Raw genomic sequence first — 26,302 nt, forward strand, 5'->3', positions numbered from 1 at the left:
TCTGTCTCTCTCTCTCTCTCTCTCTCTCTCTCTCTCTCTGTCTCTCTCTCTCTGTCTCTCTCTCTCTCTCTCTCTCTCTCTCTCTTCATCTCAGGGGTACCAGGGGAGCATTCTGGCTAGCCATCACTCATTCTTCTCTCTTGCCATTGGACAAGCCTATCTTCTTTCTATCATATACCTACTGGATGACATAATTTATTCTTGTTCTTTCTCTGGCTTCCTTGCAGCTTGTTCACACCTGCCATCCACCTTTCCATTACCCTAGTAGGAGACTCCTCATAGGAGGATACCAATGAAATGAAATAAAACCATGGAATGCTAATGCTGGACAGGACCTTCGAGATTGCCTAGTCCAACTCCCTCAATTTACCAATCAGGAAACTGAAGTCCCAATAGGTAGATGGCTCCTTCCAAGGTCACATGGCTAGGAAGCAGCCATAGTTCTTAAGTTTGACCTACCTGGTGGAACTCAAACCCAGATTTCTGATTCCAAATCCTTGAACCATGGTTCCTCCAGGTTGAGTTCTGGTACTAGTACTGGAGTCTCATATTTAAAACAATTTCAGTGTAAGGTTTCTCAAGTTGGTTTACAGGATCATCCTATACCTATGGTCATTCGCCTTGTGATAACCCCCAGACTAACAATACTTGAAGACTTGAGGCTACTTCCTAGATCTTATATGTCAATCACAGATGGTTGTATTAGTGGAGAGACTTTCCTCTTTAGGAAGTTCCTTAAGTTGAGGTGTTCTCACATTCAAATCTTTGCCATTTCATTTATTGCTGAAGGACTCTGTACAAGGGCCAAATACAATGTACCAAATTGGGTTGAACCATATGGCCCATTCACATACAAGTGCCATGTACACAATAGACTTCAGATAAGTATCTTGATGCTTATCCAAAAAACTAACTCCCTTCTTTCAGCAAAAAGATAATTTTCATGCACCAAAGGTTAGCAGCAAGTACAGTCTGTACTACTGGTCTATCAAGGTGAGAGTAGCATTTTTCACTCAGGCTTACACTCAAGGAATTTTCCTTATTTGTTTATAAGGATCTTATTTTTATTCACTGAGCTAAAAAACTAAAACCAAACTTAAGCATAATGTTCATGCATTATACAATACATTAAGACAATACGATCTATATTTTAAAATTAAGAGTATTATATTATTAAACTAAAATACAAAGCCACTTTTTTGAGACATCAGGGAGAAGGTACCTGTGTTTTTCTCCTCCAAATTCTCTTTGTGGACTCCTTGTATCAAGAGACCTTAGACATTGACAGGATCCAAGATCTAGAACCATAAAGGACATTAGACATTGTCTAGTTCTATTCCCTTCTTTTATGGAGACCCAGAAAGTTTCAGTGATTTGCCCAAGGCCACACAGGTAACAAGTAACTGAAGCAGAATTTGAATCCAGTCCCTCTGACTCCAAAGGCAGTCCCCTTTCTACTGTACCATGCTGTCTCTGTGTCACACAGTGAGGTCGAGGCAGCTCCCAGGATTACAACCTTGGCCTTCTGACCCCAAGTCTGGCATTACATTGCCTGTCTTTTACTCCTTGGGCAGAAATTATGGTCAATCATTACCTTCACTTGCTGAGTGAGCTCCCAGTTAATGCCCCTGAAAGTCATATTCTGCATTGCCCTGCTTGATTTAAATATGATTTTGGGGGAAAAACTGTTAGGGCATAAAGTACACGCTGGTGGATACATTCTCTATTATATTTCCAAAGCTGAGGGTTTCTAATATTTCTAAAGGTGAAGGGTTAGAAGAGCCTCAGTTCCCTCATCTGTAAAATGGAGATAATCACAAACAATGTGGCATTTTGGAAAGAACACTGATTCTGGAATCAGAAGCCCTGGGCTCAAATTCTACCTTCTCTAATTCTTCCTAAACTTGGGGGAAAGCCCTGATCCTCCCTTTCCTTGTTTGTAAAATGAAGAGGTTGGACAAGAGGTTGGACTTCACAGAGTGGCTATGAGGATGGAATGAGATGTATGGAAAATTCGAAGATGGCATGAGATGTATAGAAAATGCTTTGAAACCCTTAAGGTGCGCTATGAAAGGGAGCTTCTATCATTATGGGCTCGGGGATGGGGCAAGGGTGGTGGTAAGGGCTTTTGCATGTGAAATCAGAGTCAGAGCATCACTCTCCATTTCAACCTCCCCACCCCAATCTGTTCCTTTCCATCCACTACCAAGCTCATAAAAACAAAGACAAAAAAAAAAAAAACCCAACCTGAACAAACAACAGCAATATACCGTGCCTGACCTTGAGAAAGTCATTGACTCTTTGTGGTAATATTCCACTGAATAGAGTGAAGACTTATGGGTTCTAGGACCCTAGGATCCTTGGTCAAGAACTGCAAGAGACCCCAGGGGCCACTGAGTACTACCATTTCATTTTAGGGCTGAGGACATTGAAGCCCAGAGGGGTTTGTGGCAGGCTCACCAAGCTGCTGAGGGAGAATTTGAACACAGGTCTCCTGACTCAGAGCATAGTGCCCTATGCATTCTGACAGAGAAAAAGTAGGTAATAGGAAATACTAGAGTTCAAAGCTGGACCCAACCTCTTCCTCCTCCATTCTCTTCCTTCTCCTTCCATCCAGAATAATTCTTTTTCAAACAGCTCTTTAGAAATACTTATACTTCAAACCTTTCTTGTTTCCAAGATAAGCGAGCCTACATAGTTAACTATTTAAGTTTACTGAAGATCTCTAATTTGTTTACATGGAGCTTTAGTTTGAATAGCTGACTTTCAAAGTAGGAACAATAATTCTCTTTACTTTCTTCTTCCTTTTCCCATCATGCCCCACTATTTAGTGGAAAGAGTCCTAGATTCGGAGAGAACTGAAGTTCCCATCCCACATTTCATCTAATTTTTTGTAAATCATTTCCCTTCGTCATACCTGGTTTTCCCCATCCCCCAACCTCAGGGAAGTGAGCAGACTGCCGGGTCAGCTCTGCCCTCCGCACCCCTCCCCCCCAACCCGGGTCTCTTCCCTTGTGAGGGTCAGCTCACCTGCATAGAGGTGGGTGGGCTTCTGGGTCAGGGAGACTTGGCGCTGGCGGGAATTTCAAGGTGTGTACTGACCAGTCACTGTTTTTGGCTTCTGCAAGTTTCTGCTTCCATAATACATAATTGTTGGCTGCGTGGGCTCCCTTCAAAAGCTGAGGTTTTACCTGAGATTGGGGCTGTAAGACCTGGGACGGTGGGGTGGTACCTCGTCAGCCCGCCATGTGGCCTGATCAGCCAACATGGTGTATAATAAAATGTCCAATTCTAAATTGTTACTTGGGTCTTGCTCTGCCACCCATGTGCTCTTTAGGCAATTTCCTTAACCTCAGTGGGTCTCAGTTTCCTCATCTGTGAAATGATGGGGTGGGACCGTATGATCTGTCTCTTAGGTCCCTTGTGGCTCTACATCTCTTCTGGACTAGCAGAGGGGGGATGGGAATAAACCTTTTGGTTGTCTCAGGGTCAAAAAAGAAGATTCGCCTGCTTTGGAACAAAGGACTCAAGTTGAAGAAGTTAATCAATAGCCCAAGGCCCAAGGCTACCATGCTCGGTATTCCAACCCATACACCGCTCTCACTTTTCCTGAGGGTAAGCTTTCTGATGTAGGGAGGACAATTGTTTCCATAGCAACCAATTGTTCTCACAGAGATGTGTTTCTGACTCCAGGTGGGTTCGGAACAGAAAGCCACTAGTTTCCCCAGTAAATGCCCCTGCTAATAAAGATGAGAAAAACCATACAAAATAAAAGATAAATGGAGCAGAGAAGAATAACATGTTGAAATTTCCATGAGGCATCAGCTGTTTGCTAAAAACAACAATAACCATCTAATAGGGCCGACAACGAGGATGGCTCTCGAGGACCGCAGACAAGTTCTGTCAATCTGCCAGGTTGGGGCAGATGGCAGGCAGGGCAGGCCTCTGTTTGACAATGGAATATTTGTGAGGCAGAAAAGAAGGCATCTTACATACACTCATTTTAATCTCACACATCTCTAATGCATTTAAAGGAAAATAGCACTGATTAAGTCATGAATCATGATCTAACAGGATCTTTGCTCTCATTCATTCACTCCCCCGTTCATTTAATGAGCTCTCATGGGTATTAGAATGTGAGGCTTGCTAGGGGTGATGATACCAAATACAATCTTCACTAATTTGAGCTAAGGTGGTGGTAGTGGGGGCAGAGGCAATCTGAATTAATGAAAATACGAATGTTAGAGAATTGAAGTTTATTATTTTAGGAGCAGTGTGGTATAACTGAAAGAAAGTTGGCCTTGTCATCGGGAGAAATGGGGGCTCAAACAGTACCCCTGATACCACCTGTGTGACTTTAGGCAAGGGATTTAACCCTTCTGAGCCTGTTTCATCATCTATAAAAAAATTGTAGTAACATTTTTGTTATTTCACAGGCAATGGTCAAATAGATATAGAATGACTTGCAAATTAGATAATCATCAGGTGTAATTACGAAAGACGATGCATGTGCTGATTATATTACAGTTATGTCCTGGACCTCTGGCAGTCTGGGGAAACCTGTGGATTCCTTAAAGCAAAAATTTTAAGTGCATAAAAAAATATACAGGATTGAAAAGGAAATCAATTACAGTGAAAAACAGTTATCAACATATTTTCAAACAACAAATACACAAACCCTAGGTTAAGAACCCCTGAACTAGTACTTGGCTTATAATGCTGACTGGTAAAGAATCCCAAGATCCTTTATTTTCACTAGTATATCAGAATAGATTGAAATTGGCACATCAGTTTTGTGTGCTTTCTTAAATGGGTGCATCTAAATTTTAGCCTCCAAAATCTGAAATCTAAATCTTTGAAGATTAGAGCTACATCGAGAAATAGAGATAAGGTAAATAAAAGATAATTAATTTATTAAAATATAAAATTATTTTTAAAAATGAAGTGTACTAAAACCATCTGTTCTCTCAAGTAGTCAAAAATTCCACCCCACACTCCCATCACAGTCTTGTATATTTTCTTAATTGGTTTGGCCATCTCTTTCTTCATGCATAATCTAAAACATCAAACTGAGTTCAGCAATCAATTCCAAATATTGAAATTCAGACATATGAAGTTTGGGTGAGGTTCACTGGGTGACCAAATAGATGATCTTTTTTGTTTAGTCATGGGATGATAACCAAAATGGCCTCCTGGATACAACTTGTATAAAAGGAAAAGTTTTCAAAGAAGACAGATGAGGAAACTGCAAAAACTGATCGAGGATTCTGCATTATGTAAAGCCTGGTGAGTGAAATTATGAATGCTAAGCCAAAACAAGACATGAATATTAATGAGGGTGGGGAATGGAGGAGAGGGGAGGAGGAGGAGGAGAGGCTGCCCTGGCCCATTCCCAGTGTTTGGATCAAGGAAGAAAAAGGAGCCTGGATGCAGCTGACCTCTTCTACATGCACACTTAGAAGGGTCAGGGGAGAGAGAGAGGAAAAGGAAAAGGAAGAAAGAACCTTATGGCTCATCTCTTCCAGTACTCTTACTTTCCAAATGAGTTGTCTGAGACCCAGAAGGAGTGAGTGACCTGCCCTGGTCATACAGGTAGGAAGGAGCTTGACTATTTGATTCAATGCTTGTCTTCTAACTCCACATTTCATGTTCTTCCCACCTCACAGATCTGTCTCTGTTTCAATCACCAATTTAACAATCATTTATTAATCACTTAAATCAGCACATAGTAGGCCTTTAATAAAAGCTCTTTGGATTGAAATGCCCTTTATGTTCTAGACCCTATCTCAGATGCTAAGGATAGGAAAGGAAAAGTGAACAGGTCCTGCCTTCAAGGAATTTATAATGTAGGAAGCCCTTAACAAATAAAAGATTTTCTACCTTAAGTAACCTTCCCTTCCACCCCCTTCATCCTTAAGTCCTGCCCATCTTCCAGTTCTGCAACAGAGGGAAAATAAGAAGGGAGAGGGGATGGGCAAGCAGGGGTGGGCAAATGTAGTCCAAAGTACCTGGGGGACGTATTGCTTTATATTGAATCCTCTCTTATGTTCTGCTGTGTACATGGAAATGTTTTTTTTTTCTTATTTTGTATTTAAATTTAAAAGAAGTTCAAATATAATGAAAAATAACTAAAAAATAAATAAAAGAATTGGGGGGAAAAAGTACCTTGGGGGACAGAGGAGAAGGAAAAACCCTAACAAAAACAATGTTATAGTAACTTCAGAAATACTTTGTTATGACTCAAAGTCTTCTGGCAGAGGCTCCCTCCTGAAAAGAAAGCCCTGGAAATGTTTTTGGACACTTTCCATTCTCTCTCTCCTTACCCCTATCCAGATGGTCTGATTGCTCCCAATTTCCAAACATCCCAGTGTTTACAGCCAGGTTCTGATTAGTGTGAATAATGAATCCTCTGAGGTGGTCGCATTATTTGAATTTGTGCTCCTTGAGGTGTCATTATATGTAAAATGTAGTCATTGATTTCATTCCAATGGGAATATGCAGTGTGAATTCAAATAAACAATCGTTTCACTGGATGAATTATTCTCACTAATAGAGACCTAGCTGTAGTCACTACCTTCCCTCACAATCACACAGAATCACAAGGTCTTGAACATGAGCAGGTTTATTTAGGGGCAATGGAAATAAAAAGACTCTTGTTGGAACTCACAAAAGATGGTCATATCCATTGATGAGTAACCCATGTGCTAGAGGTCTGTACAGTCTTATTATAGCACTGAGTGGGCTTGGAAAGCATAGCCTAAATCAGGGATGTAGGACCTGCAGCCTCCAGGCCTCATGTGGCCCTCTAGGTCCTCGAGTGCAGCCCTTTGACTAAATCCAAACTTGACAGAACAAATCCCCATAATAAAAGAATTTGTTCTGTAAAACTTGGACTCAATCAAAAGGCTACAACCAAGGACCCAGAAGGCCACGTGTGGCCTTGAGGCCTTGGGTTCCCCATCCCTGGCCTAGATTATTACAATAGTTGGTGGTGGGGCTACCTGCTTCAAGTCTCTCCCCATTCCAATGCATCCTCCATTCAGGCACTTAAAGTGATTTTCCTAAAGTGCAGGTCTGATCATGGCTTTCATAGCCCCTCATAAACTAGCCTTGTTCTACCTTCCAATCTTCTTACACCTTACTTCCAGACATATTTTCTTCCACCTAATGATGCTGGCCTCCTGGCTGGTCCTTGAATAAGACATTCCATCTCTCAGCTCTGGTCATTTTCTCTACCTGTCTCCCATACTTGCCTGGAACATTCTCCCTTCTCTTCTCCAATTACTGATCTCTCTGCCTTCTTTTATGTCCTGACTAAAATCCTACCTTCTGCAGGAATCCTTCTCCAGCCCCTCTTAATTCCAGTAATTACCCTGTTAGTTTTTTCTATCTGTCCTGTTTACAATTTGCTTTGTGTGTTTGTAGACACACATATGTATATATACATATGTGTGTATGCACACACATAGTTTTCATGTTGTCTCCCCCATTAGATTGTAAGCTCCTTGAGGGCAGGGACTGGTTTTTGTTTGTGTGTGGTTTTTTTTGCCTCCTTTTGTAGCCCCAGTGCTTACCACAATGCCTGGTACATAATAGGCTCCTAATAAGTATTGACTAATTGATAGGTGTTCTGATGAAGAACTAGAGATCTTAGTGGATCCCAAATTCAATCTAAATCAGCAGTGTGATATAGCAACTAAGACAGCTAATACAATCTTGGACTGAATTAGAAGAGACATAGCTGGAGAGGACCCAGATGAAGGCAAACAGAATGGGGAAGGACCCTGGTGATGTTTATTCTGGAGAAGAAAAGACATGGGAGGATGTGAACAGAGGAGTCATTAGATTTGTTCTGCTTGGCCACGTAGTACAAAACAAGAATCAATGGTAGGAGCAGCAAAGGGGCAAACAGAGGCTTGGAGTCAGAAAGAACTCCATAGCAGTCAGAGTGGTCCCAAAGTAAAGGGACTGCTGGAAGTGGTGATGGATGGATTCTCCTTCCTTACAGGTCTTCAGGAAGAGGCTGGATACCAGAGTGATGGGGCACTGAAGAAACTTCCAATTCTAAAACTCTATGTTTCTAGGGCAGTATAAAGAGACTTTTTATGGAATGAAAAGGGCAAACGAAGCACTATCTGCCATCACCTGCTATTGGACCCGCCAATGACCTTCATTCCCTGTCAGGCTCATCCTTGACTCCATGTACTTTCTCCACCTCATCAGGGAGCTGGTACCTCCCACCTCCTTACTATCTTCCTTTTCTGGATTGTCTTCCCCCATTAGAATGTAAGCTGGTAGAGGACAGGGACTGTCTTTCTTTCTGCTTATATTTGTATTCCTGGTGCTTGGCATATAGTAAACACTTTAAAAAGTCTTGTGGATTTGACTTTTAGGATGTCTGAGGTAACACTGGTTCATTTTGTGGCATATTCCTTTTAGGGGCCCCAAAACTCTGGGAAATTCCTCTTCCTCCACTGGGATTCCTCATGTGCATGAATTGGAGTAGGTGGTCTGTGGGCGTCTTTGCAGCTCTCAAATCGTGCATTTCTGTGGTGCGGCCCCCTCCATGTAAGTGGATGCTCTTTCAAAGGCTTCCATGCATGACTCTTCTCAAGGAAGGTCTGTCTTCCTGCCCCCCCCCTTGTTTTCCAGTCCTATTTCCTGCAGCTCTGGTTTACTCCCGGAACGTGTTGGTTGTTTTCCACAGGCCTCTTTGTACCTTGCTGCCTTGTAATTCTTATGTCATTCCTGCCCCTTCAAAGAAATGTATGATTAGAAAAGGAGGTGGGTCAGTCATCTAATGAGAACGGAACTGAAATGATGGACGGACAGCCTTGTGTACCAGGAACACCTATGTACGGTCAAGAATTCCGAAGGAAGCATTCAAGCATGGTCGGTGCATCCGCTGTGGAATATTAACAAGAGGATAAGAACCAGAGTCTCCCAGGATGAGGAGGCATGGATGGATCCGGATCCACTGTTGAAGGTTGGGCGGTTGGTTGCTGTCCTTTGTTCTCAAAGAGGACCAAAATGACACCACTCTGCTAGAGTCACGTTTCAGTGTGTCCGACTGTGGTTGATCAGACCAGTACGAACTCAGAATGCTTTACCACAGGTCGGGCACAAATAGTCCCTGTGAGCATTTGGGGTGGATTCTCTAAATTGGCACATACTCAACTTGATAAAATCCCAGATCCTTTGAAGCATCAAAGTTTTCATCAGCTTTCCAGCAGGTGGCGCTTGATTCCTTTTCTAATAGCTCTACTTTCTAACCTAGTCTATAGGATAAGAATCTTAAAATATATATAATATATATTTAATATATTGTTTAATATAAATAAATATGTAATATATATAATATCTTTTCTTTTTACATGTTTACAAACATTTCCCCCACTCTTCCTCATCCTCCTTCCAGCCATCCCATGTAACAAAGAATATTTTTTAAGGACAAAGAAAAAAGGGGGGGGGGAGACCCAGCAAAACTAAACAATACATCAAAATATTTTAAAAACATAATACAGTATGCCACCCCTCTGTGAAAGAGTGGGATGGAACTATTTCCTCATATCTCTTATTTTTAGCCATATTTATTCTAATTAATTTTACAACAATCATTTTTGATTATTTTGTGATGGCTGTCCTTTCCATTCACATTGTTATAGTCTGTATATATGTTGTTTTCTTGGTTCTGCTCACTTCACTCTGCATCAGTTCATCTGTATCTTCCCATGTCTCTCTGTGTTCATCATGTTTGTTGTTTCAGAGCAATCATATTCTATTACATCCATATGCCACAATTTCTTTAGTCGTTCCCCAAATGATGGATGTCTACTTTGTCTGCAGTTCTTTGCTATCACAAAAATTGCAGCAATAAATACTTTTGAGTATATGGAGATGTTCTTCTTATTGATGATCTCTTTGACACGTTAAGTCCCATGAAATTGCTGAGTCAAAGGGTATGGATATTTTAGTCACTCTATTTGTATAACTCCAAATTTCTTTTAAAAATGACTGGACTAATTTACAGCTCCCTCAGCATTGTACTTCTATGCCTGTCTTCCCACTTCCCCTCTAACACTGGTTATTCCCATCTTTTGTCAATTTTTCCAGTTTGTTACATGTAAGCTGAAATCTTGAAGTTGTTTTGATTTGTGTTTGCTTCTCTTCCCATTAGGAATTGGAATGTTATTTCATATAGTTGTTCATAGGTTGCATTCTTCTTTTTTTTTTTTGAATTCTTTTTCTGAGAGAGAGCTATTTGTTCACATCTTTTGACCATTTATGTATTGGAGAATGACTTTTAGGCATTAGACACCATATGGTGTCCCAAAAGTCTCAGTGCAGTTTAAAGCTATTCAAGCATTTATTTCTCTGTCTCTGTCTGTCTTTCTCTCTTTGTAATATATGGGAGGGTAAGAATCTTCAGAAGTCTCTTCTTTACCTGAGTATATTTACAGCTGAAAGCCAAATTCCATACTAAAGGACTTTCATTTTTCTAAAGCCTTTTTTTTTTCATGTAATGTTCTCACAGCCCCTAGTATCATAGACACGAGGTCTCCCAGGAACCAGTCACTAGATCAGGGATTATTAACTTTTTTCCCTTTTGGCAATCTTTTAAATCCTATAGATCTTTTCTCAAAATAATGTCTTTAGATACATAAATAAAGAACATAGGATTTACAAAAGAATTCCATTTTTACTGAAATATATCTATCTATATCTATATCCTCTATATCTATATCTATCTATATCTATATATTTTAAAGTTCACAGATCCCTGTTTAAGAACCTGGGCTCTAGACAAACTGTCTGCCATTGTAGCTTATATATTGGCTTCTGGATACAGTTTCATGGTGGCTTAAAGATGACTGATGCTGTGGCACATCCTTTCTTCTAGCATTTGGATAGTCTTCCCAACTGTATCAGTATTTCCCTTGCTCAGTAGTTCAATACACAAGGCCTTACTATTTGCCAGGGACGATGCTAAGCATGGGAGTACAAACACACAAAAAAGAAAGAGTGGCTGCTCTCAAGGAGCTTACATTCTAATAGAGGAAGGAAACACTTTAAAAAGAAAGCTAGGGGCAGCTAGGTGGCACAGGGAATAGAGCCCAGGCCCGGAAATCAGGAGAACCTGAGTTCAAATCCAGCCTCAGACACTTGACACATTTACCAGCTGTGTGACCTTGGGACCTCTAACCCCAACTGCCCTTCTTCCCCCTTCAAAAAAGAAAAGCTTTAAAAAAAAAAGTGTGTGTGTGTGTGTGTGTGTGTGTGTGTGTGTGTGTGTGTGTGTGTGTGAAGTAGGGGCATGATGGAGTATGAATCTTAGCCTTCTAAGAGATTTTTTAAAAACATCACTTCCTGGCAAATAGAGGGGGAGGAAATGGAAGCAGTGTCAGATTTTATATTCTTAGGCTCAAAGATCACTGTAGTGACAACTGTAACCACGAAATTAAGACTCTTCTTCCTTGGAAGGAAAGCTATGTCTAATCTGGACAGCATACTAAAGCAGAGACATCACCTTGCTGACAAAGGTCTGTATAGTCACAGCTATGGTTTTCCCAGTAGCAATGTATGGCTGTGAGAGGTGGACTATAGTGAAAGCTGAGCACCACAGAATTGACCATTTCTAATTGTGGTGCTGGAGAAGACTTTTGAGAGTTCCTCGGACAGCAAGGAGATCCAATCTGTCAATACTTAAAGAAATTAATTCAGACTATTCACTGAAAGGTCAAATATTGAAGCTGTAGCTTAAATATATTGGCCACAAATGAGAGTATGGGACTCATAAAAAAAAGCCCCCAAACCCTGATGTTGGGAAAGATTGAAAGTAAAAAGGGAATGGAAGAGGATGGGATGGACAGATAGTGTCGTGGAAGCAACTATTATGAGCTTGGACAGACTTGGGAGATAGTGAAGAATAGAAGGGCTGGGTGTCCATGAGGTCATAAAGAGTACTGAACAACAGCAACTAGGAGTCCCCCTCCATGAAGGTGATGGAAGAAACCATATAATCAGAGGGAGAGGCTTAAAATGCTAAGGGTCCTTCTGAGGTGAGAATTCCAAGAAGAAAATTATCTTGCAAAGATTTTTCCGGGGCATGACGGAGGAGTGTGGAGTGGAGCCTGGAGAGAATTAAATTGTACCCTCTGAGTCTAGGTATTCAGGAGGGTCACCTTCCCAACCATCTCTCAGTTCTCCACACTTCCCCTAGGCAGATGAGTAGGGTTATTTGTCAAGGAAGAAGAGGGAGTCAGTGTGAAATCAGAGGAGTATGGAAGAATGGGAAAAGATAGAGAATCAACATCACCAGCTACTGTCTTCAGGAGGGTACTAGATATCCAATAAATGAGTCAATAAGGTTTTGCTTTCCTTCTTTTGGTTAGAAGAGGAAAGTAAACAGCAGAGTGGACAGAGACAATGGAGCAAAAGAGTCTGACCAAGGCCAGGAAAGGAAATGGAAAAATACAGAGAAAAGTAATGTGAAATATTAGTGTTTGTGTGGTTGGGAGATCCTCCAGCATTTTCAGGAGGTGGTTGAGAAGAGGAGGGGTAAAAACAAGAGAAGGAAAATAAAGAGAAGAGGGAGAAATGTGCCTTGGTGTGTGTAGTGTGTGCGTTTGTGTATTGATGTGTATATTTAAAGGAAGGAGAAAAACAGAAGTATTGTAAAGAAGCAAGTAACCAGGGAAGGAAGACTTCCCCAGACTCCCTCTTAGGGGACAATTAAATCAAAACTGGAGGGATTAAGAAAGTTCATCCAGTCCAGCCCCCTGTCTGATTTATCAATCCCCTGTACTGCATCCCTGACAAGTGGTTTCCAGCCTTTTCCTAAACATCATCAGTAGAGACTGACTCACTTTCCCATGAGACAACCTATTCTATTTTCAGACTCCTCTAATTGTTAAAAAGTTCTTCTCTGAGGTTGAAATCTGCCTTGATGTAACTTCTGCCTTTCTTTCTGTCCTCTTTCTATTCTCTCCAGGGAACTCTTAGTCTGCTGCTTTTCCCACCCAATAGCCAGAGAGAAATTTGGAGACAGGTATGATGCTCTCCTCAACCAATTATTCTCTTCATCAGTTTTCCTCTTCCCCCAATTGCTTTTCCATATGATATGAACACATGACTTGGGGATTCTTGATTAGATGATCACCAAAGGTTCATTCTGGCTCTAAAACCATGTTCCTACAATCTCATGACAATATTACCATATGAATCCTTTCTTAATCTCCTCTGCTGTTTGGGTCGTGCTCCCTAAAAACCGTGTATTCATTTTGCACATACATATTTGCTGTATTCTTGTATATATACATTTTAACTCTCTTATTCATAGTAAAGCTCATTGTGATCAGGGACCATTTGCTTTTGTCTTTGTCTGACTTGTGCTGGTTATAGTGCCCGATCCCAGCAGCCTTGTGATATATTGCTTGGTTCCAGATATGGTCTGACCAGGGCCTAGTGAAGTAGGGCTAACAAGCCCCCTCCTTTTGAATTGTGATATTCATTCAGCCTAAGATCTCAATGGGGTTTTGATAACCACACCACACTCAAGGTGCATATGGAATCTGACATCAATTTAAAACCTCCAGATCTTTTTTCACATGAACTACCCATCTATTCCATTCTATAGTTTGACAATGGATTTTTAAAAACTTGAGTGTACATCCTTAACATTTATCTCTATGGGATTTCATTAGATTTAGCTCATCACTTCAATGTATCATGTGAGAATGCCTGTAGTTCTCTATTTTGTCATTTAATATCTAAGTTATCCTTCTTAGCATAGCATTCCCTCTGGGCTCACTCACTAAAAAGCTGGATCCCCAGAGGGTGGCTTCTACTCCTACTGCCTAGGGTTCAAGAGTTAATTCAAAGGGGCTGAGCTTTCTGATGTTAATGAGCCCCCCTCTGGTGTGTGTTCCTCCAATATCAATCAGTCAGCTGATATCAATTAGCTTTTTTAGAAGGAATTTCTTTAGAATGTATAGCAAGAGCAGTAGACTTGACTAAGGAGGTATGGCAAGAACAAAATAATTCCTACAAACCAGAGGGTACATTTTCCCTTGATACACACACAAAGGCCCCTAGTAAAAGTGGGATCAAACTTATATTGCCATTCCAATGAGACACATGGGACTGTAAGGAATATGTGGGGCCCAGGGATACACTTGACTCCTGACCCCAAGGAAGTGCGAGGAATTCCCATCAACTCTTTGGGTTGACACCTGACTCCCTTGGTTCCTTGTGGGGTGGAGTGGCTTGACTGAGATGGGACAATCCATTATTGGACTAGGTAGAGCAGGTTGCTTCTCAAGGCTGACTCTTCTGATTCCATTACTTCTGCTACTGTTTCCAGCGATCTCTATTACCAATTCCAGCTGCTGAGTGCATGACTCTTCTGACCTTTTGAAGCTCATGAGGTTGTAACCTGGTCAACTCATTCACCTATAATGAGGAAAAAATAAACAGAACAGAGACCAAAGGAACAGATGTATCATAAATTCACAAACACAGAGCAGCTGGATGGGAGACAGAGGCCACTGCCCTGCCTCCACCTGAAAGCTCACAGCAATCTTCCTCAGGAGAAAATCACCATTGCTTCAAGTTGGGCTCAGCCTCTCTAGTACCATTGGTTCTTTTGTCTCCTTGGTCAATCAGAAGACTTTCACTCTACCGTACCAGGCTCTCACTCATTCTTTGCCAAAAGAAGATTGACCAAGCCTTCTGTTGGGTTGAAATCAGGTAGGGTTTATTTTGTATGCTCTATATAACTCACCAGGAAAGGCAAAAAGCGAGAATGCTCCAAAGTCTGGGCTCTCAGTGCCCAGTCCCCTGTTATATTAACATCATGCCATCTGTGTGAGAAGCATTGTGATTTACTGGAAAAAAAATTGTGTTAGAAGTCAAAGGACTTGGATTTGGATCCTATCTTTGCTACTTTTGACATGTGTGACCTCTAGTCTTACTCCATATATCTGGACTTCTGCTTTCTTATTGTAAAATGAAGATGTTCAACTAGGTGTTTTCTAGGATCCTTTCTAGGTCTAAATCTTATGAACCAGTTAGGTAAGCATAGGATAAACATGCCATTTATTTCTTCCTTGAAGTAACTAATAAAAATATCAAACAAGATAGCCAAATGCAGGACTCTGGCACTCCAGTAGATTACTCTTCAAGATGACATCAGCTGATTAATCAACACTACTCAGGTAATGCCTTTCAACCAGCTTAGAGTTCTATATCTCTCCCTCTTGTCCATAAGGATATGGTGAAGGGTGCTAACAAACGCCTTCTTGAAATCTATTTTCACTACATCTACCATATTTTCTCAGACTGCTTCTTTCCTTCTCTCCTTTCCCAGTTATGACTTCACTCTCAGTAACTGTCAACCACAATCCCACTGGTCTTAAGACATTGGAAGAAATAAAGAGTAGGTTTTCTTCTTCAAATTATAACAATGCTGAAGCACCACATTCATTAAAAAGGCAAAAATAACTAAAAGCAATGAAACTTGGTGTCGTCAAGGTTGTTGAACACATTCATTGTTAGTGGAACTGCAAACTTATAGAAACTTTTGCCAAGCACTATAGTAGTACGTTGTAAAAATTATGAAAATAACCTTACCTTTTGACCCAAAAATCCCATAATTGAGAACATAGCCTTAAAATATTGTCAAAATGGGGGCAGCCAGGTAGCACAGTGAGTAAGAGCACCGGCTACAGTGTCAGGATGACCTGGGGATCAAATCCGGGCTCAGACACTTAGCACCCACCCAGAAACACCTGGCTGTGTAACCTTGAGCAAGTTACTTAACCCCAATTGCTTAGGGGTGGCCAGGTGGCTCTGCAAGTAAGAGCACCAGCCCCAGTGTCAGGATGACCTGGGGATCAAATCTGGGCTCAGATACTTAGCACCACACCCAGAAATAACTGGCCATGTAACCTTGAGCAAGTTACTTAACCCCAATTGCTTAAAAAAAAATATATTGTCACAAACAACAGAATAATTATTTATACAAAAAGTTTCTTAATGGAATTACATATAATACATATATGTTATATATGTATTTATTATATATATGTAATACATAAAAGTTTCTTAATGCAATTACATATAATCAATTTATTTATCTATAGTATATCAATGTGCCTGTTTTCGTGTAGACACTCCCATATTTGTAATTTTACTTTTTTTTTTTTGGTCACCTTGACCATTCTGATGGATATGAGGTAGAACCTTAGAGTTGTTTTAATTTTTAGTTCTCTAATAATTAGTGATCTGGAACATATTTTAATATAGCTATTGACAGATTGGGCTTCTTCCCTTGGGATCAGCCAGTGTAGTATATATCATTGAATATAAACTGGAAACAATCTAAATATCCAGTAATAGGGAAATGGTTGAATAAATGGGAGTACACTAATTAAATAGAATCTGGGTATGAAGTGTGCAAAGTAATCTAGAAAGATCCATATAGAACACTGCAAAATAAAAGAAGCAGGATCTGAAGGTTGTCGACTATGTAGCAAGAAAAGTGAATGAGAATGAATGAATGAACAGAGAATCATGAAGAAGACTTAGTGAGAGCAACTGAAAACCTTTTTTTAAGGATATTTCACTCTTGGTGGCAGAGTAGACGGAGCTCTGGGCCTAGAATCAGGAAGACCCTAGTTCAAATTTGTCCTCAGATACTAGCTGTGTGACCCTGGGTAAGTCATTTAACCCTGTTTACCTCAGTTTTCTCATCTGTAAAATGAGCTGGAGAAGGAAATGGCAAACCACTCCAGTATCTTTGCCAAGAAAATCCTGAATGCACACAGGAAGAGTCAGACATGACTGAGACAACTAAACAATAGCATGCATTGAAAAAAATTACTAAGCACACTTAGTTGGCTGTATTAATGTTCAATGTTAATCTTTCAATAGAACATTATTTTTAAAAGAATCATTCTTCCTCATGGAAAAATTGGGTAGCCCTTCTATACAGGATATTTATATACAGTCGCGGGCACAGGGCTCTCGGTTGGTGGTGACTGAATTTGTATTTCCACGTTCATCTTGGCCCTATGAAGCCTACTTCATTCATTAACTGCCTAACACTGCTCTGTGCTCAGACTTTTTGTGTGAGTTCCCTTAAATCTTTGTCTTCCTAATTGTGCAGAGGTGAGGTTTCTCTTCCTCCCCTTCTTACCTCCTAGAGATTAAATGAACTAAGGTCGCCAGAGCTCCACCAGTACCCTCAGAAAATGGGCACCAATCAGTAAATCCCTTAGTCTGATTAGTGGAAAAATGAGTTCCTTTTTAAGTCTGTGGGGTGAGCTGAGTACATCAACTTTCCTCCGGATATTTGACTTCCTGAATCTTCCCTTGAACAATGCCACCTCTGTCTCACCCCCTGGTGAGCAGGCCTGGGAGAACCAGGTTCATTCATGTCACATGTCCTGTTCCTGGAGTGAGTCACTGGAGAGTTGGGCTGCATTTTTAACCTTCACCATGGAGGGAGGTGAGAAGTGTATTAGAATAGAAATCTTTCAACCCTGGTGCTTAATGTTCTCTTCCATAAACATTTTGCCCTGGGCCTTGACATGGAAACAGGCAAATGAGGGGCACAGAATGAAGGCCAATTGACTGGGTGACCTGCTCAGAATCTTCCAACAAAAACCTTTTCAGCTGTACTTAGTTTAGTTACCTGGTGGCAAATTCTGTGGTGAATGCTGTTCAGGGTTTGTAACTTAACTGTAAATGAAACTTTTCTCTAATTAAACTCTATCTGCAAAGCAGGTTATTTTTGACAGCATTAAACAAAATGAATGACCACTTGTCAGAGAATTTGGAGAGGAGAGGCTTGATTAGGTACCAATTTGGACTAAGTGGCTTCCAAGATTCCTTCTACCTCTGAGATTCTACTATTAATAAACATTATTTTTTAATAAATTAGTTTTTAAAAAAAAATCAGACCTGTGATATCATTGGCATGGGGAAATGGTAGTGAGAAGCTGCCAGTGAAGATTGACAATTTATTATAGTCTTAGAGAGTTTTCTGGGCCTTGATGTGTTAAGTGACTTGCCAGGGATCCCACAGCCAGTAGGTCAGAAATGAATCTTGAACTGAAGTTTTGCTGATTCTAAGGCCAAATCTTTATCTACTGTGTCATGCTTTGTGATTTTAAATAATAATAGTTCATAAATATAGAGAAGACTTGGTCATCAGATGTTGATGAACACTAGAAGGACAAGGCATGTTAACTGATGCATAAAATTTATTATAATTTTACTCTGAAGTAAAATTGTTCATCCTATCTTTATTTTCTTTGCCTTGTGGTTTTTAAAACTCATTGTGCCAATCGGTGCAGCTTAATCCTTTGAAATATTATTAAACTCTATTCTTTGATTAAGAGCTTATTACGTGCCAGGTACTTCGCTGAGAACTGGGGCTATATAGAAAGCCAAAAACTGTTCTTCCCCCATGTCCCCTAGCAGTTCTGTGAGGTGAGTAGCCAAAGTATTTTTCCATTTTACAGATGAAGAAAATGAGGCCCTGTGATATCTAATAATGGCCGTCAGAGTTGGGGTTCAGAGCCAAGCATATTTCCAGGACCTTCTCTTGCTTTTATTTCTAAATTCAACATCCTAATCCCAAACTCAGGACTCTTTTTAAAAATTTTCTAAAACTTACTTTTTGAAAAAAAGATTTACTTTTAGTTTATAACATTCAATTCCACAACCCCTTGAGTTCCAAATTTTCTCCCCTTCTCTCTCTTCCCCCTTCTTCTCCCCACCCCCATGGCAGCATGCAAACAAATATAGGTTCTACAAGTACCTTCACATTAAACATTAGTCAAGTTGTAAAGAAGGGTTATAACCAATGGAGTGAACAGCGAAAAGGAAAGAGCAAAACAAAACGCAAAAGAGAGAGCGCAAGTAGTTTGCTTCCATCTGCATTCAGACTCTGTAGTTCTTTCTCTGGATGCGGATAGCCCTTTCCATCATGAGGCTTTTGGAGTTGTCTTAATAGTGTTGCATTGCTGAGAGGAGCCCAGTCTATCAAAGTTAGTTGTCACACATACAATGTGTCTGTAAATACGTACAAAGTTCTCCTGGTTCTGCTATCCTCACTCCGCATCAGTTTATATAAACCTCTCCAGGTTATTATGAAGTCTCAGGACTCTTTCTACAGCACTAAGCTGCATCGCCCATCATTGCTGATGTGTTCCAAAGGATGTGAGAATGGCCAATACTTCAAGGATCTGTGGCATCCCCACTGTGAGAGGAACAGAAAAGGGGTAGTGGGGGCAGAGAAGAGTCCCACAGTGATTGCTGAAGAGCTGTAATGGAATTTCAGCTTGAGAACTGTAACTCTTTTGATGACACATTCACATGATGACATGCACATCTTGCACAACTCATAGGTCAATTTATATATGGCCCTCATAACTCCTCCTTTCCTAAAGTTAGACAGGGACTCAGGAAAATGCTAGTAGGTTTACAGAGGAGAAAATATGATGTAGTGGAAAGAGGTAGTCATGTGGAGACCTGACTCTGCTGAAATTAGCTGCGTGACCTTGGGCCTCAGAGACATGACTTCAATGGAAGGAACACAAAAGAGTAAATTGAAGGGTTTGCACTACATGATTCTAAGGTTTTCTTCTAACTTTAAGATTCCTTCATTGTTTTGGAAAATGTCACAATACCTCAGCTTGCAGCTGGGGTACAGAGGAAATAGAAGCCTAATAAACCTGGGTTTTAATCCCTGCTCTGCCGTTTAGTTTCTATGTGACCTTGAGCAAGTCACTTGTTTTTTTTTTTTACCTCAGTTTCCCCAATTCTCAAAGAAGATGGTTGGATGGTATCTAAAGTTCCTTCTAGCCATCATTTTTTTTTTGTATTATTAAGTTAAAGAAAAATAAAACCACTTCCAACAATGACAATAAAACAAATTTGCAGTGTCCTCTGTAGCATATTCCTCCCCCCCCCACCTTGAAAAGCCCCACTGGGACTTCAAGGAGATATCAAGGAGCCATGATGGCCTTGGAGTTGAATTTCTATATTCCACTCTAGGTCCTAGAACTTGTGAATCTAAGCTGCTACTTACTGGCTTTTTGGCTTTGAGAAAGTCAAAGCATCACTCTAGGCTTCAGTTTGTGAAATGAGAAGGACTGGTTTTGTGGTTCACTTGAACCCCTTCCAGGTCTAAATCCCACCTGACTCTACCTTATACTAGTAGCCTTTCTGCTATGGCCCAATGACTTTCTTCTTTCATTTCAGTCTTGTCCAACTATGCAAGATACGGACCTGTGAAGTCAGAATGGCAGACTGCAAGGGAGAAGGACCCTGCTGGGTCCAGTCCAATTGGATCTTCAGAGGGCTGTCCCACAGCAGATGGACCTCATGAGCCCTTCATTCCTGGAAGCAAGAAGGCCCTCCCAGCTTCCCCTACAGAGAAAGCCTCCTACTGAAAGAGGAAAAAGAGAAGTGAAGGAGGAATGGGAGGAAAAGGGAAGTTTCTTTTCTGTGGGTGTGACCTGCTGTAGTGTCACCAACGTCTAGAGTTCTCCTATAGAGTGTAGGCTAATAATAAGATAACAGGGTTATAGAGTCAGAGCTGGAAGGGGCTTTAGAGGTCACTGAGTCTCTAACACTTTCATTTTATAAATAAGGAAACTGAGGCAGAGCATATGACTTACTTAGAGTCTATCAGGAAGTATCTGAAATGCGAGTTGAGACCATTCTTTCTTAACTCTTAAGTCCAATGTCTCATAAACTATTCCAGGGGTGGGGAACCTGTGTCCTTGAGGCCACATGTGGCCTTCTAGGTCCTTGGGTGCAGCCTTTTGACTGAGTTTAAGCTGTACAAAACAAATCCTTTTCTTAAGGGGATTTGTTCTGTGAAGTTTGGATTCAGAAGGGCTGCACTTGAGGACCTAGAGGGCCACATGTGACCTTGAGGCCATATGATTTTAGAGAGTTTTTCACATAAATTTTCTCATTTGACCTTCACAACAATCTTATGAGGTAGGTGATAATAATCTCTGATATTTACATAGCACTTAAATTTTTTCAAATCATTTTATATATATTATTTCTTTTTTTTGTTTTGCTTTTTGGAGGGACAATTGGGGTTAAGTGACTTGCCCAAGGTCACACAGCTACTAAGTTAAGTGTCTGTGTCCAAATTTGAACTCAGGTCCTCCTGACTCCAGGGCTGGTGCTCTATTCACTGAGCCACCTAGCTACCCCTATGTATATTATTTCACTTGAGTCTCATGACCTCCCTTTGAGTTAGCTGCTACAGCCATTATCTTTAAGGTAGTACTCGTACCTATCTCCTAGATTCCAAACCCAGATCTCTATCCCCTTTGCCCTGTGACTTTTCCAATGGTAAGAACAGGTGCTATGACCCCCAGTTTATAGATGAGGAAACTGAGGCTTAAAGAGCCTTAAATAACTTTTGCCAATCCACACAGAAAGGAACCAATTTTGACTCAATTCAATGGTCTTGGTCATGAACACTTATCTGGTACTAGCTTAAACAGGCCAGAAATCATGGATACCTGACATGTCTCTATCCAGTTAATAGTAACAACACAAAAATCTGTATGGTATGTTTAACTTTTTGAAGTACCTTCACTTCACCAATTGATAAATGATCAAAGAATATGAACAGAAAATTTTCAGAGGAAGAAATCAAAGCTGTCAACAATCTTATGAAAATGTTCTAAATCATTAATAATTAGAGAAATGCAAATTAAAACAACTCTGAGCTACTGCCTCATACCCATCAGATTGCCTAAGATGACAGAAAAGGAAAATGACTAATGCCAGAAGGGTTATGGGAAAGCAGGTACACTCATACACTGTTGGTGGAGCTGTGTAATAGTCTAACCATTCTGGAGAACATTTTGGAACTATACCCAAAGGGCAATAACCCTGTGCACACTATCTGCAACCCAACAATACCACTACAAGGAGAGCAAAGGAAAAGGAAAAGGACCTATATGTACAAAAATACTTATAACAGATCTTACAGTGGTGACAAAGAACTGGAGACTGAGAGGGTGTGCCTCAATCAGAGAATGGCTAAGTAAATTATGATACATGAATATGATGGAATATTATTGTGCTGTAAGAAATGATAAAGGGAATGGTTTCAGAAAAACCTGAGAAGACCTATATGAACTGATGAGAAGTGAAGTAAACAGAACCCAAACAATCTGTGCAATAACAGCAATATTATAAAGATAAATTAATTCAATGCTCTACCACAATTCCAGAGGACTCATAATGAAAATAATGCTATCCACCTACAGATTGAGAACTGATAGACTAAGATTGCAAATTGAAGCCTATTTTTCCTTTATTTTTCTTTCTTCTCCCAACCTCTCAAACATAGCTAATGCAGAAATATGTTTTATACAACTATGTTTAATGAGTATCACATTTCTTGCTTTCTCAATGGGTGTAGGAGAGGGTGGAAGAAGAGAGAGAATTTGGAACTGAAAAGAAATAAATAAATTTTTGAAAAAGAAGGTACCTTCATGGCTAGCATCAATCACTTTATCTTCACAACTCTGGAGGGCAGTTATTATTATTATTGCTCTCATTTTATAGATGAAGAAACTGAGATATAGAGAAATTAAATTACCTGTCATGGAAGAGCCAGGGCTACAATTCCTGTGTTCTTTCCAATATGGTCATGTAAGAATGGCATTCATAGGCCGGCTGAGCTTGCATGCTATTTGATGGATTGGTTGAAACATTCATTTATTCAACAGACACTTTTTGAGTGGCCACTTTGTCCAAGGTGCTGTTTTAGGTGTTTGAGGTAAAAAGACAAAAACATTCCAACAGTCTCAGAGTTTACTAGGGACGGTGGAGTGTAGAAAGGGATATAGAATGAACACAGATAAACATGTGGCAGCTAAGTGGCACCATAGTGGATAGAGTGCTTGGCCTGGAGTCAGGAAGACTCATCTTCCTGAGTTCAAATCTGGCTTCAGACACTTACTAGCTGTGTGACCCTGGGCAAGTCACTTCACCCTGTTTACCTCAGTTTCCTCATATATCAAATGAGCTGGAGAAGGAAATGACAAACTACTCTAGTATCTTTGCTAAGAAAACCCCAAATGGGATCATGAAGGGTTGGACACCACTAAACAACAAAAACAAATGTGTAGCTCTTGTGGCTGAGGCTGCTTCTTGCCTTTAAAGTCCTGGGTACACTTGGGGGATGTCTAGTTTGGAATACAGAATATGTGGAGGACAGTAATGTGAAATTAGACTGGAAAGACTATTTAGGGCCTTAAGACATCTGGCAGCAGTGTTCCAATACATCCAGGTGGGGTTATTACTAAGTAATGAAGTTAGTTTGTCTTCAGTGTTTTCTCTTTAACGCTTAACCTCTCTTTTTTAATCTCTTCTAGTTGCCTCCCTAGAGTAACCCATCTTTAAGAACTTTCTTGTTATCTCCCCACTCTCACCCACCAATAAAACTTAACTGTTTGGGGGCATCAATTTTCCATGGGTCTTCTTGAGATTTCATTTCTCTAGTTAACCATTTTGTATTAAGGGCATTTTTAAAATCTTTTTTTTTTTGTTTTTTTGGATGTGGGGAAGGCAGGGCAATCGCAGTTAAGTGACTTGCCCAAGGCCACACAGCCAGTAGATGTGTCTAGTGTCTGAGGTCAGCATTTGAACTCAGGTCCTCCTGACTCCAGGGCCGGTGCTGTATTCACTACACCACTTAGCTGCCTCTATTAAGGCAATTAAATTAATTAAATAATTTGCAAAATATTTAACAAATATCCTCTCATTTCCACTTCACAACAGCTTAGTTTGGGTGCCATCTTCTCCTGGAGGCCTTCTCTAAAACTCCGAGAGTACATCTCCTTCCTCAAATCTACTTCATCTGCATTAGCACTGCAGCCATTATTATTCCTCATTTATAGATGAGGAAACTGAGGTGGGGAGAGGTTCAGTGATTGTCTTGTGGATCCACAGCCAGTAAATGTTGGAGGTAGGATTTGAACTCAGGTCTTCCTGATTCCTGGTTCCTGTATCCACAATACTATGCTGCCAAGAAGGTTAATGTTTTACTCCTTTTGAGTTACATATTTGTGCTTTAACAGGAGCCTTCTGGAGATGAAGCTTTAATTCAGAAGAATGATTGCAAATAGCTAGAATTAAAGTCACCGTGGCAGTCCAAAGAAGGAGATCTTTTGGTTCCGGGGCCATTTCATGACCCTAAGGCGATGTTATGTAGATGGCACTCTAGCGGACTGATGCATAGGGCAGGCTTTGCCTTCAGGCTCTTTTGAAAGAGCTGGAGTGTAGGAGTGAGCAGAAGGGAGAGGGCTTTGAGGAGTAGGAAGGATTGACCATCAGAGTAGCTGTGGTGGAAACAGGAAGTTGCTAAGCCTAGTGTGGCCTCTGGTTGGTTGGCTGAGCCAGCTCCTAGGGCCAGCAGGTGTCAGCACTTTCATTTATAAGAGACAAGGCCTTGTAGAAATAAATGTCAGCCTTTTGTTTGCCATGCTGTTCCCTGGAAGAATAAGGCCCCGGGGGCCTAACTGTACCATCAAGTGGTTATCTGACCAGCACCAAAGCAAACTGTGCTTGAACATAAACACTATGGCATGACAGAATGGGAACAGCGTAACAGCCAGGGGAGCTTGGACACCCTCATCCCTCATGTTCTAGTTAGATGCTGGGGCTCTGGTTTGTGTGAGTTAATAAAAAAGGGGGAAAAGGTCTCATTTAAAATTTTAAATGAACTTTTAAAACCACCTTAGTCACTCCCAATTCTAATCAGGAAGATGGAAGATCCAAGCTTAAATCTGGAAGTCTCACAAAGGAATACAAGAGCAAAGCATTGGAGCATTTCACAGCTGAAAGAGACCTCAGAGGCCATTAAGGCCAACCTGTACCTGAGCAGGCATCCCTTCTGCAATATCCCTTTCAAGCGACCATCCAATCTCTGTGTGATGGCCTTCAGTGATGGGAAACTCAGTCTTTCCAGGAAGCTCATTTTCTTTTTGAATAGCTCTCATTGGGAAGATTTTACTTCCAAATAAACTAAAAGGGAGGAAGAGAAGGAATTGGAAGCTTCTAGTCTCCCCCTCCCCCAATACCTTTTCTTGGTCGCTTAAAAGCACTGGAGTAGAATGGCCAAATAAAAAAAAAAGAGTTTCAGAGCCAGAAAGACCCCTCTAGCCCCTCCCCCTTCTCTCATGTGAAAAGTGAGAAAATTGAGACCCAGGACTATTAAGAGCCTTGCCCAAGGTTCTGAAGCTACTTAGTTGAAAAGAGGGTTTCCCAACTTCTGACCACTTTTGTCCCCTTCCTGCCTCCCAATATCCCTTAAGTACATTAGTACTGGTTCTAGAGGAAGGAATTATTCAGCGACCACCAGGACAACTGCCTTTCTCATTTCCAATGGGGACAGGGGGCTATTAGTAAAGGAATCTCCCCAACTCTCTTAAAACTCACAAGTAGCCTCATATCCTGGGAATCTGTCCAGTTTGCTTTGTGGGGGTTATGGGCAAAAGTAACTAAAACTAATATGAAAAGGAAAGGAACCACGGTCAAAGTACTTTAAGAGTATAAAATACTAGAGAAATCCCAGAGATCAATTTCCTCTTAAAATCCTGAAAATAGGCACTTGCTTTCAAGGAAAGATAAAGAGCCCAGTGGAGAATAGAGTCTCTTTCTCCGCCTTACTTTCTGTCTCTCTGATGGGTGTACTCTTCATTAAACATTCAATTGGCAAACATTTATTGAGAGATCATTGTGGCAGGTGCATTCTGTCCTACAGAGTAAGAACAATACAAAGATCCAATAATACATGACAGCTAGGTGGTGAAATGGAAGAACACTGGGCTTGGAATCAGGAAGACTCCTCTTCATGAGTTCAAATCTGGCCTCACACACTTATTAGTTGGGCAAGTCACTTAACCCTGTTTGCCTCAGTTTTCTCATCTGTCAAATGAGCTGGAGAAGGAAATGGCAAACCATTCCAGTATCTCTGCCAAGAAAACCCTAAATGGGGTCAGGAAGAGCATGGCTGAAAACTCTACAACAACTTGCCTTCAAATTTATGATTTAGTAGAAGGGAAGGGAAGGAGAGAATAAGACTTGTTTGAATAACTACAACAGAAAATATAATTGAATAAGAGAAGTGTAAACAAAAAAGACTGAAGAATGGTGAATTGATGAATGAAAAATATTATTAAGTAATATTATATTTCAAGAGTGGAATACAAATATAAAAGGTAAGACAGTCCCTGCCTTCAAGGAGCTT

At 40.6% G+C, this 26,302-nt stretch overlaps 1 long non-coding RNA gene across 1 annotated transcript; it reads left to right on the forward strand.

Annotated features, from left to right (window-relative positions):
• The first annotated feature begins 5,373 nt into the window (after positions 1-5,373).
• LOC138162159 (uncharacterized) lies at positions 5,374-21,736 on the forward strand. Its single transcript, XR_011168563.1, has 2 exons — positions 5,374-5,592; positions 20,272-21,736. It is a non-coding gene; the product is annotated as an uncharacterized lncRNA (long non-coding RNA).
• The last annotated feature ends 4,566 nt before the right edge of the window (positions 21,737-26,302 follow it).

Source organism: Petaurus breviceps, unplaced genomic scaffold (assembly GCF_028583685.1).
Source record: "Petaurus breviceps papuanus isolate PSGF00001 unplaced genomic scaffold, PetGlider_PUasm1.0 186, whole genome shotgun sequence".
NCBI lineage: Eukaryota > Metazoa > Chordata > Mammalia > Diprotodontia > Petauridae > Petaurus > Petaurus breviceps.